General features: G+C 34.5%; 1 pseudogene; it reads left to right on the forward strand.

The window, feature by feature from the left end:
• The first annotated feature begins 4,188 nt into the window (after window positions 1-4,188).
• LOC112485913 lies at window positions 4,189-4,307 on the forward strand (annotated as a pseudogene).
• The last annotated feature ends 14,665 nt before the right edge of the window (window positions 4,308-18,972 follow it).

An 18,972-nucleotide genomic window follows, 5' to 3' on the forward strand; every position in this document is an offset into this window, starting at 1 on the left:
TCCCCAGCCATAAGAGGAGAAGAAATACTACCATATGCAACAACATGGATGGAACTCAGGATAATCATGCTAAGCGAAATAAACCAGACAGAAATGTTGAAAATCACATGATATCACTTACATGTGGTATATAAACCTAAAAACAACAAATGAGCAGGACAAATAAATGGAGACTTATGAACACAGTCTATAGACTAGTGGTTACCAGAGCACTATAGAGTAGTGGTAATTAGTAGGGTGGGAGAGGAGGGGGGAGGTCGACGGGGTAAAGGGGATCAAATATATGGTAGCTGAAGGAAACTGGACTTTGAGTGGTGAACACATAATAGAATATACAGATGTCAAATGATAATGTACACCTGAAAATTATATGATTGTATTAACCAATGTTATCCCAATAAATTTAATTAAAAAAAAAAAAAGAACAGTGGCTATTATTACTAGTTTTACTTTATTCCCTTCTTAATATCTACAAGTAAATAAAAATTACTTGCAGATGTTTTTTGGAGAAGTGAGGCAAAGATGTAACTTTCATAGAAAAGGAGAGGGAGGAATAAACTTAGCTTCAAAGCCTTCTGTCAATATTGAGTCTTCCAGTTAGCCTCAGATGATTTGCCTGAAAAGAACTGATGTTCTGGTTTTCAAAGCTTTAGGGTTGGTGAAGTGCTTGCATGGCAGATTTCTTGTGGAAAACTCACATTCAGTTTATGCTTGGTGTCCTGCCCCTCACAATTCATTGGTCCTATACAACATTAAAACACAAATTTTATGCAAATAGTTAGGCCAGCAGCTCAGGGAAAACAACTGCTGTACTCTAAAAGAATATACCGCGTGTGTTTAGATTACCATTCATTAACATGGTTTCCAGTGAGAGAGATGTTTCCAACTGATGCAGAGCTTAAGCAGATCTGGTACGAATTCTTCTTCCTATCCTGCACCTGGTTTCCCTTCCCCCTTCCCTGCCAGCCCCTCCATTGAGGCGGGCAGCCTAGGCCTGGTTCCTGTCACTAGCCAGGCTACAGTCTCAAATCCCAAGTCTGTGTTCTGGTTTCCCTCTGGGTCTTACGAGAGGTTTATCGACAAAATGCAGGCTCCTCATAATCTGTTCGAAAAGCCCACTGCGTTCAACAGGAAAATATGATCATCCTTTTGTGGTGAACCGTGCTGTGTGTTGTCATGATGGAGAAAATGTTCTGCAAGTATGTGTATGAAGGGAAATGAACTTGGGATAGTGGGGATGTTTTCACTCTACTAGAAAAACAACCTCCTCTCTGCCAAAAAACCTAAGATCTGGTCTCCTTTGGGAAACTCTCTCTCTAGGTTTTACTTTGGAAACCATCTGCTCTCTCTGTGAGTATTTGCCCCCCAGGGAAATCCTGGCCTCTCAAAGTCTCAGCCTCATGTCCGGGGGAATTCCATACTCAAACTAGCCAGGACTTGGCTTGCCTTTCTTGGAGAGAAGGTTTTGCGAATCCAGCACTTTGCATGTGTTTATCCTTTGGGCCAAAAATTATCTAGAGATGAAACTAAGCTTTCTAATTATGTAAATAAATAACAAATATTCAAACTCTCTCTCTCTCTCTTAAAAAAGAAAGTCATATCATATGTGTAAATGGTACCTGAATTTCAGTTTCAGTTCTGTCAATTAACCACCACGTGACCAAGGACAGGTTGTGGATAAAATGTGGATACTAAATAAGCTGAACTCAATAGAATATGAGCAGAAAGTATAACATGACAACACAAAACAATAAATAAAATAACTTTATTCTTGTTCACTGTCGTCTCTTCAAATTTACTCTGTGGGCTGTTTCTTCTTCACTGCTACAGTGAAATTTTGGCAGAATCTTTTCAGTATGCTCAGATAATGCAAGTACTCCAATTATTTTTATGCATAATCATAGCCTCATTACCAGACTAAAAATGTCATAACCACTGCTTCATATTCTTATCACTACTACCACCCCTTACCTCATCCTCTTTCCTCAGCTTGGTATTACTTTAGGCCTGAGCTCGGAATGGGGGAAGGGCACTCTTGGCTTCTATATTCTTGTCTCACTGTTGTTAGGCCTTCTCTGGGCATATCAGGGTGGAGGTGGGCTAGTGAGAGATGATAGGTAAGCAACAGAAAATATCTTATTTGAATGGCATGCAAGTAATCTGTGGTGGAACTCTCTTGAGTGTAGTAGTGTCCCAAAGCTGGTTCTTCCTCCTGTGGGATGTTTTTGTGAGTTCCTCAGTGATATCTCACTGGATCTTTTTTTTTCTCCCCCTCTTTAATTTCCGCTCCCACCCCCGACACACACACACACTTCCACCCCTGACCTATGGATGTTGCCATTTCTCCTTAAGAACTGGATCTCTGAAGGCGGGGCGTCTCCTCCCACACGCTCCCCGGCGTGCACCCGGGGCCTGGTGGCTCCTGGGCCTGGCACTCCCGATCACTGGATCTTTTTAATCACAGCTTCCTCAGTGCTCACTTTTTGCTTGTTGGCTGCTTAAAATTCTCCCTTCTGCCTCTGAGCACATGGCTGTCAACTCTCTCATTGTGGTCATACTCTCATCCATGCAGTTTCTTGGGATAGGAGGTGAAATTGAAAGTAGCTCCATATTGCTTCTCTCCCATGTGGCTCATGTCTGATCCACAAGAAAAATTTGCACATTCTGGTCCTACCATGCTATTGGTGGAAGAGCTTTTTACTCCCAAGGTAGTTCTCTTTCTTTCTGCTCTACTGCCTTGAGCCAATCTGTCTCTAGCTTTCCTTGCCATTCTTACGCTTCCAGACTCCAGGATAGTAGGCCAATCCCTCCAAATAATTCCTTTGAAGTCTTCTTTCTTATTTAGGTCAAGGAGGAGAAGAAATCATCCCTTCTATGCCACAGAAGTGGAAATTCACAACAAATTAGCAGCTTTCTCCAAAGTAATTCTCTCTGCCAGCCATTTCGTATTCAGTTTTGTATATTTTCAAGGTAAATGGTGGCTCGAGATCTCTATATCAGGTTTGCATAACTCCAAATCGTGTATTCTGAATAAGTACGTAATATATATAATATCATGATAGATTAAAAGAGCTTGATAGCTCTCAAGAGGGACATTATAATTGGTGGGGAACAAAGACTTATGGCTAGTTTCAGGTTGGGAGTTTTGGGCAGGAATACCACAGAGAAAATACTGTACCCTTCTCAGTATATCATGTCAGGAGGCGAATCATACCTATTTTCCCTATTACTGTGGAGGTTAACTTTGAACACTGAGTGATGTGTACCAGGTTTTTTCATTACAAAATTAGTATTTCTCCTTTGTAATAAATAAATTTTGTATGAGGAAATAACTTTGAGACTATGTAAATATCCAAATTCTTGTCAAACTTTCACTCACTAGTTTTAGGATCCATTGATAATTCCTGCCTGAAAAAAATTATTACTATATTAGTTGCTAAATGGTGATAAATTAGTATATTTTAATACATTAAGATATAAAATAAGGAAGTGACACCATTAAAAGCAACAGAAAAAAAATACCAGGCAATTTTGGAAAAGAGCCAAAGAGAATGATTAGAAATGAGAGACAACATCATTGAAGTTAAGAAGTCAATGGATTAATTAAATACATATTAAACACAGCTGAAAAGAGAATGAATATACTAGAACACACATCTATGAAATTATTCAGAATCCAGTCCATTAAGATGGAAAAATTTAAAAGCAAAATGTAGAGAAATGGGAGATAAAATAAGAACATTAAAGATGCTTAATAGATGTTTCAGAACAAAAGTTTTGATAGGTGTTTCAGAAGGAAGAAAGGAAAGAAGTCATTTTCAAATAAACAGTGACTGGCAATTTTCCAAAATTGTTAAAAGACATGTTAAAAGTTTCAGACTCAGTGAAATTGAGGACATCAAAAACTAAAAAGAATATTCTATCTATATCTATCATCTGCATCTATCTATGTCTATCTAACAGATTTGCTACAAAGTTTGAAAATTTAACTGATGGCAGAATTTCAGATAGCAACAACATAAGTCAGAAGACAATGGAATAATATTTTCAAGCTGGAGGAATACTACTGTCAACATAGAACCATTCAAGAGTAAAGAAGTTATATAAAGATTTTAAGACAAGAAATGCTAAGAAATGTTACTATTAATAATTTATTTTATAAAAGAATCTTTAAAAAGCTATATGGTAGTCTATGGCCATGCCACTCTGAATGTGCCTGATCTCGTCTGATCTCGGAAGCTAAGAAGGGTCAGGCTTGGTTAGTACTTGGATGGGAGACCACCTAAGAATACTAGATGCTGTAGGCGTTTAAAAAAAAAATTCAATCTCTTTTTATAAATGTATAGACAAGTGGTTACCGGAGGGTAGGTAGATGGGGTAAAGGAGGTCAAATATGTGGTGACAGAAAGAAATCTAACTATGGGAGTGAACACACGTATATATGCCTTACTGTTAAAGTGTACAGATGAAACTTATTGGATTTCGATAATTAATGACATAAATAAAAAATAAAGTAAAAAATAAAAAGCTATGTGGTAGGCAGAATTCTAAGATTGCCCCACAATACTTATCCCTGTTATAATACATCTTCTATTAGTTATTCAATTAAAAATTAATCTAGGTACTACTGTGAAGAAATTTTGCTAATGTATTAACATGCCCCAAATCAGTTGATCTTAAAATAGGGAGAACAACCCTTTAAATATGGACCTAGGTGTCAAGACAGAGGGAGTCAGAGAGATTCAAAGTATGTGAGGGTATATAGAGAAGGCCACATGGCAAGGGATGGTGGGCGGTCTGTAACAGCTGAGTGTGACCCCTGGCCAACATCTAGAACAGAATGGGAATCTAAGTCTTATAACCACAAAGACCTGAATTCTGCCAACATATTAAATGGTCTTGGAAGCTGATTCTTTCCCAGAGCCTCCAGAAAGCAATACTGCCCAGCTGACAACCTGATTTCAATCTTTTGAGAAACTGAGCAAAGTCCAAGCTTTGGCCTGCATCTGGACTTCTCATCCATAGAAACAAAGATAATAGATCTACAGTGTTTTAAACTAAGTTTATAGTAATCTGTTACACTGCCATGGAATAGTAATACAATGTATTTTAAGAAGGTGGAAACTGAAGATATAAAAAGCAGTAATTAACTCTAAGAATTGACAGTATAAGAAACATAAATAATAATAATAATAGTAATGATAATAATGCCATATTAAGAAGTTGAAAATAAATTGCTAGCAAAAATTATATGTGAAACTCAAAGATGCTCAGAGTGAAAAATTGGAACTTGTTTTGTTTGAGAAGCTAAAGATATTGATTAACTTTAAATTATGTAAAATCAGGCATGCATATTAAAATCTAACGGTAACCACTAAAAATTATAAATAGAATGTGTAAATTTTCTTTCTGCTCATTCTAGGTAATTTCTTAGGTCTATTTTTCATAGCACACATTCTCTCTTCAGCTTAGTCTAATCTGTTTTCTATCCGTATCACTGAAGTTTGTTTTTAGTAACTTGTCTTTATTGCAATGTTACAACTGTTTCACATTTTTTCTTTGCTTCATTTGATGTATTTACCAAAGGAAAACTTAGAGTGTGTTTATTACTCTATTATAATGTTTAATGTAGAAAATTCTGGAAACAGAAAAAAATCACAAATAAATCAACCACCATAATTTACCACTATTAACATTACTATATATCTGTATTTGCATATATGCATGTTTATATAATAAACATATAAAGATACTCTTATAGTTACAGAATTCATACTTTTGTTAAGCAGTATAGCATAATAGTTAAAAAGATAAACTTTGGAGTCAGAGAGACCTGGGTTTAAGTCTGGCTCCACCATTTATAAGCTATGTGAACTTAAGTAAATTATTTAACCTTCTAAGCCTCAGTTTATCAGTTAAAAGGAAAAGATAATGATATGAGTTTCCTCATAGGATGGTCATTTACTTTTACATTTCCATGACCAAAAAAAGATTTAATTTCTAAAATGTCCTTTTTCAAATAATCTTGTTCTTTTCTTATAGTGCCTTGGAATTTAATAAAAATTCTTGTTTCCTTATTTTATCTCTTTGATCACTTTAAATACATTGATTTTATAGGATTGTTGGGGTAGCTCTGTCTTTTTCAGTTCTTAGACTGCAAATTCTCCTTTATCTTATGTTATTTCTTTATCTTTTGATAGATTGTTTCTTTGTGATAGATTGTTTCTCTGTGTAGTCTTTTTTTCATGGGTAGATTTTTAGGTCCTCTAGGTGCTATGTCCTCATGGCTTCATGAGGTCACCTGATTATCATAATAGCTATTGTTCACACTTAATTCAAGTTATTTTTCTTGCTGGCCTGGCTATGGATTTGTTATTTTACCCATCATTTCTATGTGTTTGTGTTGTCAAAACTGTAGGAATTCATCTCCATTAGTAAAATTTCTCGCATGACTACCAAAACTAGGAAAAAGTTTAGAGGGGACACTTAGCTTCCTAGTACGAGCTTTTGTAATAGTCTGAGTTATGAGTAAATCAAGAATTTGCAAGCACAATGTACATTATTTTCCCAGACTCTTCCCTAGAGAGCAATGTTTGGTGATCTGCTAAGAGAAATGATCAAAACTGTTAGAATCACTTTGTGACAACATGGAACTTTAAAAGATACTTGCACACTATAAATCTGTACTAGAGTAGTACCTGTATTACATTATGTACTAAAGAACAATGTGACCACTGACCAATGGCAGGACATTTTATAATGAAAAAACCACAAGATTTTTTTAAAGTAATATAATCCACATGTACTAGACAGTTGTAACATTGCAATAAAGACAAGTTACTAAAAAATCTTAAATCATGTATTTGAAAATTATAGTACGGTCCAAACAGACATTTCAGTTCACCCTGAATCTGAATAGTCCATAATGGTGGTATTTTGCACTTTAGTTTGCAAACACTCTTCATAGCATCATTAGAGCCTGCATATTTCAAGTTAGGAGCCTTTAACCTGGAGCATGAACATTATAGTGAAGACCTAAACAATGAATCTCAGACATCCCAGAAAGACCTTCTCTAATACAATATTGACATTAGATGCAATTATATAGAATCTGATTTACTTTCCAACAAGATTGGGAAATGATCTGGCTTGATGTAAGACTTGGCTGTTATCAGGCATACTACACTTAGTTTTATTTCCCCAAAGGACCTTAAGGGGAGGTCAAATAGTAACAAAATATATTTTTTACCACCATGCTAAGATATCATTTTTTCTCTCCTCCCTATCTGCCAAGATTCAAATCCTAACTAACAGTGACACATTATTTAACCACTCCATGGCTATTTCCTCATCTAAAAATGAATAATATTACCTGTGTGCTGTTGTGAGCATTAAATGAGCTAAACTATAGTTGCTATTATTACTATAGCATAATATTATCACTTTAATCATTTTTGGCCCTCTGGGGGAAAAATGATAATGATGATAATGAAAAGTTACTTTATAAAAGATTTTCTGTGAGAGGCATCTATTAGGTACTTATATTGTGCCAGGCAATTAATATTCATTATATCTTATTTTCCTAACAATATTCCAAAGGAAGCACTTTGATTCCAATTTTATAGATAAAGAAGATATGACTTATTAGACATTAAATAACTGAGCACACATTGAGCAAGTTGATTTGAAACAAAATTCTTCTGTCACCAAAAGACCAATGCTCCTTCCACTATTTCTATGGATCCATGGAAAACATGACCTGAATATGAAAGTAATCCTGACCACTTTTATTTCCCTGGATGAAAAGCAACTCTAGTTGGTATGGACCAGGGGACATATATATAGCTAAATACTGGAAGGAGGACTGGGAAAAGTTTCGGCATTTCCACCAATAGGCTATCTGATTTTTATGAGTCATTTTCCCTCTCTGAACCTCATTTTCTTCACTGGTAGAAAGAGGAACTTGGATTAGACATGTGCACCTATCCCTTTAATGTCTGGGTCTCAATTTCCTTATCCACGAAATAGGAACATAAGCTTGACTGTCCAGGGAAATTTGGGAGATAAAAGTGATTTTTAAAGTGTGTTTTAGTTATCCATTACTGCATAATAACCCATCAGAAACAATGACTAAAAACAATAACTATTATTTATTTTGATAATGAATCTTGGTTTTGAAAAGGCCTAGTTAGATGATTTTTGCTCAGGGTCCCTTCGAGTTGAAGTCAGATCATGACTAGGACTCAGTCACCTCTAAAACTTTCTCCCTCATAGTACCTAAGCTGGAAAGTTGCAGACATTTGGGGAATGGAGGAGCTGGGGCTGTTTCTCTCTCTCCATATGTCATCACTTCATGTAGGCTCTCCACAAGGCAACCTTGGGGCAGCCAGACTTTCTTCATGGTGGCTTAAGCTTCAACAGTTAGTATGCCAAGAAAAACTAGTAGAAGAGGCATAGCCATTCCTAACCTGAATTCAGAAGTTATACAGCATCACTTCTGCCACACTGTATTCATCAAGGCAGTCACCAAGCCCTGGTCAGGTTGATGGGAGGGAACAGAGACTCCACCTCTTCATAAGAACAGTGTCAAAGAATTGCAGACATCTTTAAAATCACCACGAATTGCTATAAAACATAGGTATTGTTACTATTAATTTTATCCAGCTGCAGATCATTCTCTCTGGGGATCATTAACAGCAAATGTAAAACATTTCATACTGACTCAGTTCTATGGCTGCCTTCTCCAAATGTGAAATTGTTGTGTTCTCAGGAAATACCCACCAACTTTCATATTAGCCAAAGTAAAACATAACCTGGAAAGAAAATTCTCATAAAAATATTATTAAGTGTGATGCTATCTTAAGCCAAGTGCATTTTTAAAAGCTCATTTGCTTAAAAAAGATTATTCTCTATTTTTCTTCTGTTAACATGGATAATAAAGAAGTGACTATAATAAGTATTTTGGGCATTTGGTTATTCTTGCAAATGTTAGTGGTACTTTGATCTATGCTATATAGTGTGGGGCTTTTAGTATGAGGTATGCAACCTGTGTAGCAAGAAAGGTGAGATGTATGATTTCTCCTATAAGAGTTAACAACGCCTTAGAAGTACAGCAGTCTCATCACTCATTAAATACTAAGTCTTGCTGAGGAGCCTAAATGACTAGCTCAGGTTTCAGGGAGTTATCTGCTTATCCAAGACTGGAATCCAAGTATTCTAACTCTTACTTCAGTGCCCATTCTATTACTGTGTACAGTTTCTCAAGATCACTGCAAAGCTTGCATGGTTTTCTCCTTGGCTGTAAGATGCTCTGAGAAGTTTAATATCTCTGTATAGTGACTACATAATAAATGCCATGCTGGTTATTATTATTAAGTTAATATTCCTATTAATATTAATTCCTATTAATATTCCTATTCCTATTAAGTTAACAGTGGAAGCAACATATCTTTTCAATAATGACAAGTTCTTTTGTCTTATATGTGAATAAATCAGTAAATATCCCCATTTTCCTTTATTCACTGCTACAGATCCACAATCCATAAATTTATCTAAACCCAGCTTATATCTGTTTATTTTTTAAGCTTGTATAAGTTCTAGGACAATCATTAATTTTAGAACTCCATATCCTTTAACTCTTTAAAATTATAAGAGTACACATAAAGTTTTTGATGGCTCACTTAGCTTTTATCTCTCTATGATGAAAAGATATAAATTTATAAATTAGAGATTCTGTGTCCACCTTGAACACTTTATTTATTTTTTTCATTCTATTCCATCTCTAAATTTTCTTTTTACATACGTCCTATACAGAGATATACATTATGTGTTCTAGTTTTGTACATATGGTAATGCACATAGGGTGAGCATTGCATTGCAGATGTTACTTCTCTCCATTTCTGTGCTCCATCATGTAGCCCAAACGTTGTCCTAGAATCCTTCTGAACATAGTACACTAGGTACTTACAATTAAGTTTCCAGAAAGGGTGCACAAAATGAAGCCCCTTTGATACTTCTGGATCAAAACTGTAACATGACAACATGCAAATATCCTCACTCTTTGAGACTCTGGTAAAACGACAGTACAGCAATTAAAAAATACACACACACACACACACACACACACACACACAAACAGAATAATCCTAGAAGAACAGAGGAATGGGGAAATAAAACCCATAAACAGCCTAAAAGTTGTCAATAAAAATTTTTGGAAAATAAAAATGGAGAAGTGGTATCTGATTAAGTAGATTCGGCGAAGTGCAGAGTTCACAGAGACAGGAATACAGCCGGAAAACAAGTCCATGTTCTTCTAGAACTCTGGAGAGGCTCAGGACTTGGGGCTTTGGACTGAAGACAGGGTTACTGATTTAAATTCTGTGTACGATGTCTTCAAACGCCTATATCATGGCACAAAACTCCCAGAAGCCGGACACTTCTCTTTCCATTCCTTCAATCCCAAGAGGGCCAGAGTTGGAAGGGTTCATTACTGATGAAACTGAATGACTCCAGTGCAAAGACCTCTGTGTTCTTACATTTGGAGATTCCTCAATGTAATGAACAGGTCCTTTAGTCCACTAATCTGAGGCATAAAAGTTGACAAGCCCTATTTTTGAATCTAGTACTCTAACATAGCTTTTTATTGCTTCATTCTTAAACATAAAATTTTAATCAAGTCTCCCCAGACATTTAAGGAAATTGTAGAACACAAAATATTAACCAAGATACGCAGACAGAAAAATATGCCAGAGAAAGTTGATATTTAAGGGAAAAGAACTTAAATTAAAAAAAAGAAAAAGCTATGCACTGAATTCTAATAGGTATCTTCAGAATGGTTTATGAAGACATCATATTTTCTAAACAAAAATGAGATATTATAAAAAGAAATAAGAGAAATAGAGCTCTTGGAAAACAATTAAATATGACTACCAAGATATATTATATATAAAAAGCCCTAAAGACTCCATCAAAAAACTATTTAGAACAAATAAAAAAATTCAGTAAAGTTACAAAATACTAAAAAGAAAAAATCTGCTGTGTTTCTGTACAATAATAACAAACTATCAGAAAGAGAAATTAAGAAAACAATTCCATTTACAATTGCATTGAAAAGAATGATACCTAAGAATAAATTTAACCAAGGAGGTAAAAGACCCATACTCTGAAAACTATAAGACATTGATGAAAAAAATTAAATAGGACACAAATAAATGGAAGGATATATCATGCTCATGGATTGGAAGAATTAATATTGTTAAAATGTCCATACTACCTACCCAAAGCAATCTACAGATTCAGTGCAATCTTTATCAAAGTAACAATGGCCTTTTTTACAAAACAAGAAGAAATAATCCTAAAAATTTATATGAAATTACAAAAGATCCCAAATAGCTGAAGCCATCCTGAGAAAGAACAAAGTTGGAGGTTATCCTTGATTTCAAACTACACTACGAATCTACAGTTATCAAAGCAGTATGTTACTGGCACAAAAATAGACTTAGAGATCATTAGAATGGAATAGAGATCCCAAAAACAAACTCATAATTATATGTTCAGTTAATCTACAACAAAGGAGGCAAGAATATACAATGGAGGAAAAAAAAACAGTCTCTTCAATAAATGGTGTTGGAAAAACTGGACAAATACATGTTAAAAATAAAATTTGACCATTTTCTTATACCATACACAAAATAAATTCGAAATGCATAAAAGATTTAAATTTAAGACTTGAAACCATAAAATTCCTAGAAGAAAACATAGGCAGTAAACTCTTTGACATCAGCCTTAGCAATACTTTTTTGGAAAGAAGACATGCAGATGGCCCATAGACACATAAAAAGATACTCGACATTACTAAACATTAGGGAAATGTAAATCAAAGCCACAATGAGATATCACCTCACACGTCTCAGAATGACTATTATCAAAAAGTAAATAAATAACAAGTGTTGGTGATGATATACAGAAAAGAGAATCAAGTTGAAGGATACTAAATTATGTACAAATATCAGTTGTTTCTATACACTAACAATGAACTATCAGAAAGAGAGATTTAAAAAATAATACCATTTACAATTGTATCAAAAAGATTAAATATTAGGAATAAATTTAACCAGGGAGGTACACTGTATATGGAAAACTATAAGACAATGATGAAAGAAATTGAAGAAGACACAAATAAATGTAAAGGAATGTACACTCATGGATTGGAAGGATTAATACTGTTAAAATGTCCACACTACCTGAAGCAATTTATAGATTCAATGCAATCTGTATCAAAATTCCCATGACATTGTTCACAAAAATAGAACAAATGATTCTAAAATTTGTATGAAACCGCAAAAGACCCCAAACAGCCAAAGCAATCCTGAGAAAAAAGAACTGATCTGGAGGCTCAACACCTTCTGATTTCAAACTGTATTACAAAGCTATAGTAATCAAAACAGTATGGTATTGACATAAAAGGAGATGCAGAGGTCAATGGAACAGAATAGAGAGCTCAGAAATAAACCCCCAAACATATGGTCAAATAATTTGTGACAAAGGAGCCAAAAATATACAAAGGGAAAAGAACAGTCTGTTTAATTAATGATGTTGAGAAAACTGGAGAGCCACATGCAAAAGGATGAAACTGGACCCCTATTTTACACCATACACAAAAATCAACTCATGGATTAAATACTTGAACAATAACCATAAAAGTTCTGGGGGAAAATAACACAGGCAGTAATCTCTTGGACATCAGTCTTGGTAGTAATTATTTTGTCTATGACACTAAAAGCAAATGCAATAGAAACAAAAATAAACAAGTGAAACTACATCAGCAAAATGAAAAGGCAACCTATGGAATGAAAGAAAATATTTTCAAATCATATATCCGATAAGGGATTAATATTCAAAATACATAAAGAACTCATTCGACAATAGCAAAAAAACAATCTGATTAAAAATTGGGCAGAAAAACTTTATAGACATTTTTTCAAAGAAGACATACAAACAGTCAACAGATACATGAAAATATGCTAAACACCACTAATCAGTAGGGCAGTGCAAATCAAAACCACAATAAGATATGTACCACTTCAACCTATTAGAATGGCTATTTTTAAAGAAAAAAGATAAATGTTGGCAAGAATGTGGAGAAAAGAGAACTTTTGAGCACTGTTGGGAATGTAAGTTGGTGCAGCCACTATGGAAAACAGTACGTAGATACCTCAAGAAATTAAAAATAAAACTACCACATGATCCAGCCATCCCACTTCTGGGTATTTATCTAAAGGAAATGAAAACAGGATATCGAAAGATATTCGCATCCCCATGTTTACTGAAGCATTATTCACTATAACCAAGATATGAAAACAACCTAAGAAGGCATTACACTATTGAAATATGCCAGACAGAGAAAGATAAATACTGTGTGGCATCATTTATATGTGACATCAAAAAAAAAAAAGGAGATGAATTCATAGAAATAGAGTAGAAAAGTGGTTACCAGGGCTGAGTGATGGGGGAAATTGGGAGAAGTCGATAAAAGGATACAAATTTTCAGCTATTAGATGAATAAAGTCTGAGGATCTAATGTAAAATATGGTGACTGGAACTGATAACTCTGTATTATGAAATTAAAATTTGCTAAGAGAGTAGAACTTAAATGTTCTCTCACACAAATATATATAGGTATACATACATATACATGTATATATGTATATATCTCTACTAGAATCTCTACTAGAGGAGAAGTAAATCATTGGGTAAAGAAAATAAATTTCAAAGTAAAGACAATGTGCTACTTTATTGATTGTTGTTGTTCATTAAAAAATATCCGAACTTTAGCCAAGGCACCCATGAGACTAAGTGTTTAAAGACCTGAGAACTTACACCTCTAGCACTTTATGTAATGAGTTTTTCTTTTCATGGCAATGCATAGTTTAATTAGATTATAATCATTATTCTTAGGGTCATTACGTATTCTGAAGTCATTGCATCCTTTTCTTAAATATAAGATGCTTATTTTTAGAGAAGAAAGAGAAGCAATATCTGCAAATACCTTGCTGAAAGGTTTTGCCTCTGAATTGTTTTTGCACTTTTTTAGTTATGTTAACTACAGAAAGAGGAGGAAGAAACATGTCCTTTGTTCAAATAAGGTGAAAAGAAATTATAATCAAATGTTTCTACAGATTCGTATTTTTCTTCAGGAAAAGTCATAGAGCAATCAACATCTCACTGCTTTTTGGACAGCCCACTGGATAATCTCCACAGTGTCTGGCTGAAAACAAGACTAAAAACCCTTTGTCACCATCTTTTCCACCATTAATGAACTTGACCAGCTCTGGGGCTTCTGATTATTCTGATGATTGAGAATTTCCACATTTCTGCAGAAAACTGGAAGAAAATGGATTTTATCTTGCAGGGCATTAAATCTGATAAAGAGTTCAGGGCAAATAAAACCCTTTGACCAATCCATCTTTTGATATCCTGGTATTTCTATCCCATTGCAATCAAAAGAATCAAAATGGTATCTGTCCACATAGGATAGCTCTCTAAGTTTGGCAAATTCTACCACACACAATGAAGTAGAGAAATGAAACAAAAAAAATAATCCCCAAAATCTCACCAAAAAAATACAGAGCAAAGAAGGGAGCTTACACTACATTGATCCGGACTATCTTGCCGCACTCATTGAACTACACAGGTTATTTTTCATTACTAATTTTGTATATGTAAAATGTAGTGTATGAGAAGTAACTTGAATAGAAAAAGTTTAATTCCAAATTTTCAAAACCTTGTTAATTTTCAAAACCTTCTTTCTTTTGTGGAAAGAACTAAGCAAATCATGCTCTCTTCTGTTCAGCACAGCATAGGGACTAGTGACCTTCGCTCATTATGCGCTGAAGGATGAAATTATTCACTTCTTAGATCTATAAAGCTTATGCAACACTCAGACAGCCTTACTCTTCACGTCCGTGCACTTAAAAATAAACATTTCTGGATGATACATAAAACTCTTAAAATAAAGTGCTAAATAGCAACAATCATCGTCATTGGCAGTGTGCCCTTTTAGCACATCTTCAACTGAGCAGCCCTAAGCAAAAATTAGCCCATTGAGCCCTTCTAACTACTCTGCTAAAAATAAGTTTTATCATCTCTCATTTCAATGTTCATGATGTCACAACCATCTCATACGCTTCAAGGGCTTGTTATGTCAGTTCCTTTGAGTTTGGGAAATTGGCACCAAAAAAAAAGAGTCAGTATTTAGATCCTAGTGGATTCTAGGAAATATATTAGGTTATCTCCTTCAGAGCTGAAAACCACATGGAGCTTTCAGATTACTAATTATGCAAAATCCAAGTATAAATCAATATAGTATGAAGTGTTTAGCAATGATTTTTTTCCTCCGATTTTTTTTAATTGCCTGTCAAGCACTGGCTTGAAGGTTTAGGATGGAGCCTGTGTCCTACAGGGGCTTAACACATATTTTTTATTATTGCTACAAATGCTAGACAGAGTCTATAACCAAAAATTTTAAAAGGACCTGAGACATGCCCATTTTATACTATAATTTCAAGAGTTAACTGAAATAAAATAAGTAGAGTATAAAGCTTAGTACATTATAAGTTCAAAATATTAGCTGCTGCTACTACTATTCCCTATCACCTGACCCAAACACTCATTTCTTAGTGATCCTTTTGTAGTATTTTGATTTCTAAAACATTTGTTTTTTTTTTCTCAGTAGTAAGTCATATAACCTTCAAATAGAACATTTTAGCTTTTCTCCTATGTCTAAATGACTATGTCTGAATTAAACTTCCTATCTTTTTTTCTTAGAACATGTATTCATCGCTTGTACTATCAGCCCTCAGCAACTTCTGCCAGATGCTAACCTAATCCTTTGGATGAAAATTAGATGTCACTGGCAGATCAAAACTCATGTATGGCCCCAGGTCAGCATCAAGTTCAGAGTTTCAATGCCGAAGGCTTCTCCAAACCGTAGAGTGCCTTTTCTTACTTGTTCCAAACATGTCACCTTCTTTTACTAAAATATCCGAAGCACCTAAGTACACTGCTTTCCATTATTTATCAGTCTTCAGGACCTCTTATTAAATTAATATGAATTAAGTTAGATGCCCTCATTTAACTGATATCCTAAAAGTCTGAAGCTGGTGGGAGAAAAACTAAAATATCAATTCCACGTTCTTATAAATATTCAGGTTTACATATTTTCATCCACAGTTCATCTTGTTAATGACAGCCTTCATAATTTATTGACCATGCAAAAATATTTTAGCATGCAAAGTGGAGAAAACGAGTGAGAATAAATCATTCAGTTCGCCTCTACAAACCACAATGCAGTCCAGAAGACCTCATTTTTAATTTTGCATTCAAGTGCCAGTTGAGACAAATTGGTTAGTAGTGCATCATGGGAGTAATTCCAGAATTCATTCATTTAGCCTCTAAGGATGTTTCAGCATCACCAAAGGCAGCCAACATATAGTTGGTGACCTCAAGAAGAACACAATACTTGTAGATTTAGAAAAATCATAATGAATGTATGTGTCAGTCCTTAAAATTCATTATCTAATTTTCTCTATCTCTCTTCCACTGGGTAAGAAAGATCTGTCAACACATGTACCATTGGCCTATTATTCTTCCTAATGTCGTATTGAGCCTAATTCTCTACACCTTGATGGAGGAAAGTTGTTCTGACACATATGCAGGCACCATGGGGGTAATGTAAAATATGCAAGTGTTAAAAATCACTTACCTTTCACCTCCATCCCTGTGAATCTACCTAGAGGGAAAACTATGGATTGGTTTAAACAACATGACTCTTTTCTATAATCCTATATGTTAGGAATTTACATTGTAAAATCACTTTATTATTTTTTTCTAACAGAACAACATATGTTATACTTACATTTGAAAGCAATCTCGGAAAAAGAGCTGCATGTGAATGCAATTGGCTGTGAGTTCACATTTCTCTTAGACAAGATTGTGAGCAAAACACATGTTTTTCCATCTAAGTTAGAAGATGGAAAATCATGCGTTATTTTTTAGGCTTTTGTGGCATGCAGTTTAAAATCAATGCATGTTTCTTCACGCACATTTTCACAAATGTCAATGTTGATACATCCATCAGATCTGATGTGTTCAATCCCTTCAGCACCTGGAGAACTTGTACTCTTGAAAATATTTTTTCTTCCTAACTTTTCAATTTGCTCCTGAGAATCGTAATTCCTTTTGACTAGTGATAAGTGAGAAACAGAACCCTCCATCTCCTTTTCCTGCTAAGAAAATAAGAACACTGTACATGCTCACTCTTAATTCCAGGTAAATCAAAGAACGGCTGTTTCACTAACTGCTACACAGCAATAACCTCTCCAGATCCTCACAAAACTCAAGAAGGAAGAAGTTAACTGGCCACTAGCATATTATAGGTGACATCAGATAATATGGTATAAGAAGAGATGAATGAGCTGATGATAAATACCTTGCAAATAAACCAGAAGAGATTATTATTTTGTCAGAAAAGTACTTCTTTTTCCTTGTGTTTAGTAAAAAAAGAAAACTTTCCCTAAAATTCTATTTTTAAAAAATTGGCTAGAAGAGGGAAATTGTAGGTCCTCATTTTAGCTATATGCATTCAAGAATAAGGTTACCGGGAAGCCAATCAGACATGATTGGAAATGAGAGAGAAAAGGACATGCCCCACGAGTAAAGCAATCTATCTATTCAATATCAGGAATGGCAGGATGCCAACAATAGATGTGTATAGAGAGTGACGTTCCTAGATTTACAAAGAAGGGATAGAGGTAAGCGGGCCGTATACTATTTACTATAAGTACCTAGAGAGATGTGAACTTTTATCTTTAATTCTTTCAAGCATATGATTAATTTTGAAATGGGATGGACAGAAAAACTATCCACTGAACTGAGAAAATAAAGTACATTGGAACATTTTATTCACTTACTTGACATCTGAGTCATTTAAGATGTAGTGGCTTTTAAAATCAAGAACAAAATTTTATTTTGTAATGTGCTATCATTGACGCTGTCAGAATCAATGTCCTTTTATTTAGCCTTTTCTGCATATCATTTCTCATGCCTTTGGCTAAGACCAAATGTAATATTTCTAAGTTAAACGACTTTATATATATTAGTGAATGACTTACCTTAGAGGTAAGTATTCTCTTGAGGCTACCGGGTCAGGATATAGTCTCTTGACCTACAAAATACATTAAAACTTATTCCTTCTCTACTTCAGACTAAAAGATGAATGCTCTTTCTCTTTTAACCAGAAAATAGTATAAGACATGTAAAATAGGTAAATATATTAAGCTTTATTTTAAAGTTTGTTATAACTAAAACGGGCACTAAAATAATTAAAACTCAGTAGTGAACAGAAATGAATAAGTTGCATAAATATAAATATTTACTTTGATGGGCAGTTCAGTCATCAGCATTTACTCCAGAGTTTTCAGAGCATGAAGTAAAATGAAGTTGGTGAAAATTAGCATTTCGAATTGTAAAATCAACATTAATCCTTCTTTGAGCATAAATACAGGGACTACTAATTTCAAATAGAATCAAGTACCTCTATTTAACAATCCCAAAAGGGGTTCTTTTAACTTGAAAATGTGTAACTACAACAAAAAAAGATTAATTCAAATGACTTGAATCCTTGCTATGGAGTAAGTACTATACAGCTCATCAACATTTAACTTAAGTATAAACAATCACAGTAAATTATAAGTTATGCACAGGTACACATTTGGTGTGTCTATCCATCCATCCTCACTAGCAATTGGTTAGACTCTAAGCCTGAGATGACCATATATTCTAATTTTGTGTCTGATAAAGTTTCATTGTAATAATGCCCCTTTTATTCTCAAAAAGGTTGCATTTTAGATTATACATTTTATGGCTCTATTATCTAAGCCCCAGGTGGTTGATATAGTGTCTTTTAGTATGAAT

Source organism: Pteropus alecto, unplaced genomic scaffold (genome assembly GCF_000325575.1).
Source record: "Pteropus alecto unplaced genomic scaffold, ASM32557v1 scaffold25, whole genome shotgun sequence".
Taxonomy (NCBI): domain Eukaryota; kingdom Metazoa; phylum Chordata; class Mammalia; order Chiroptera; family Pteropodidae; genus Pteropus; species Pteropus alecto.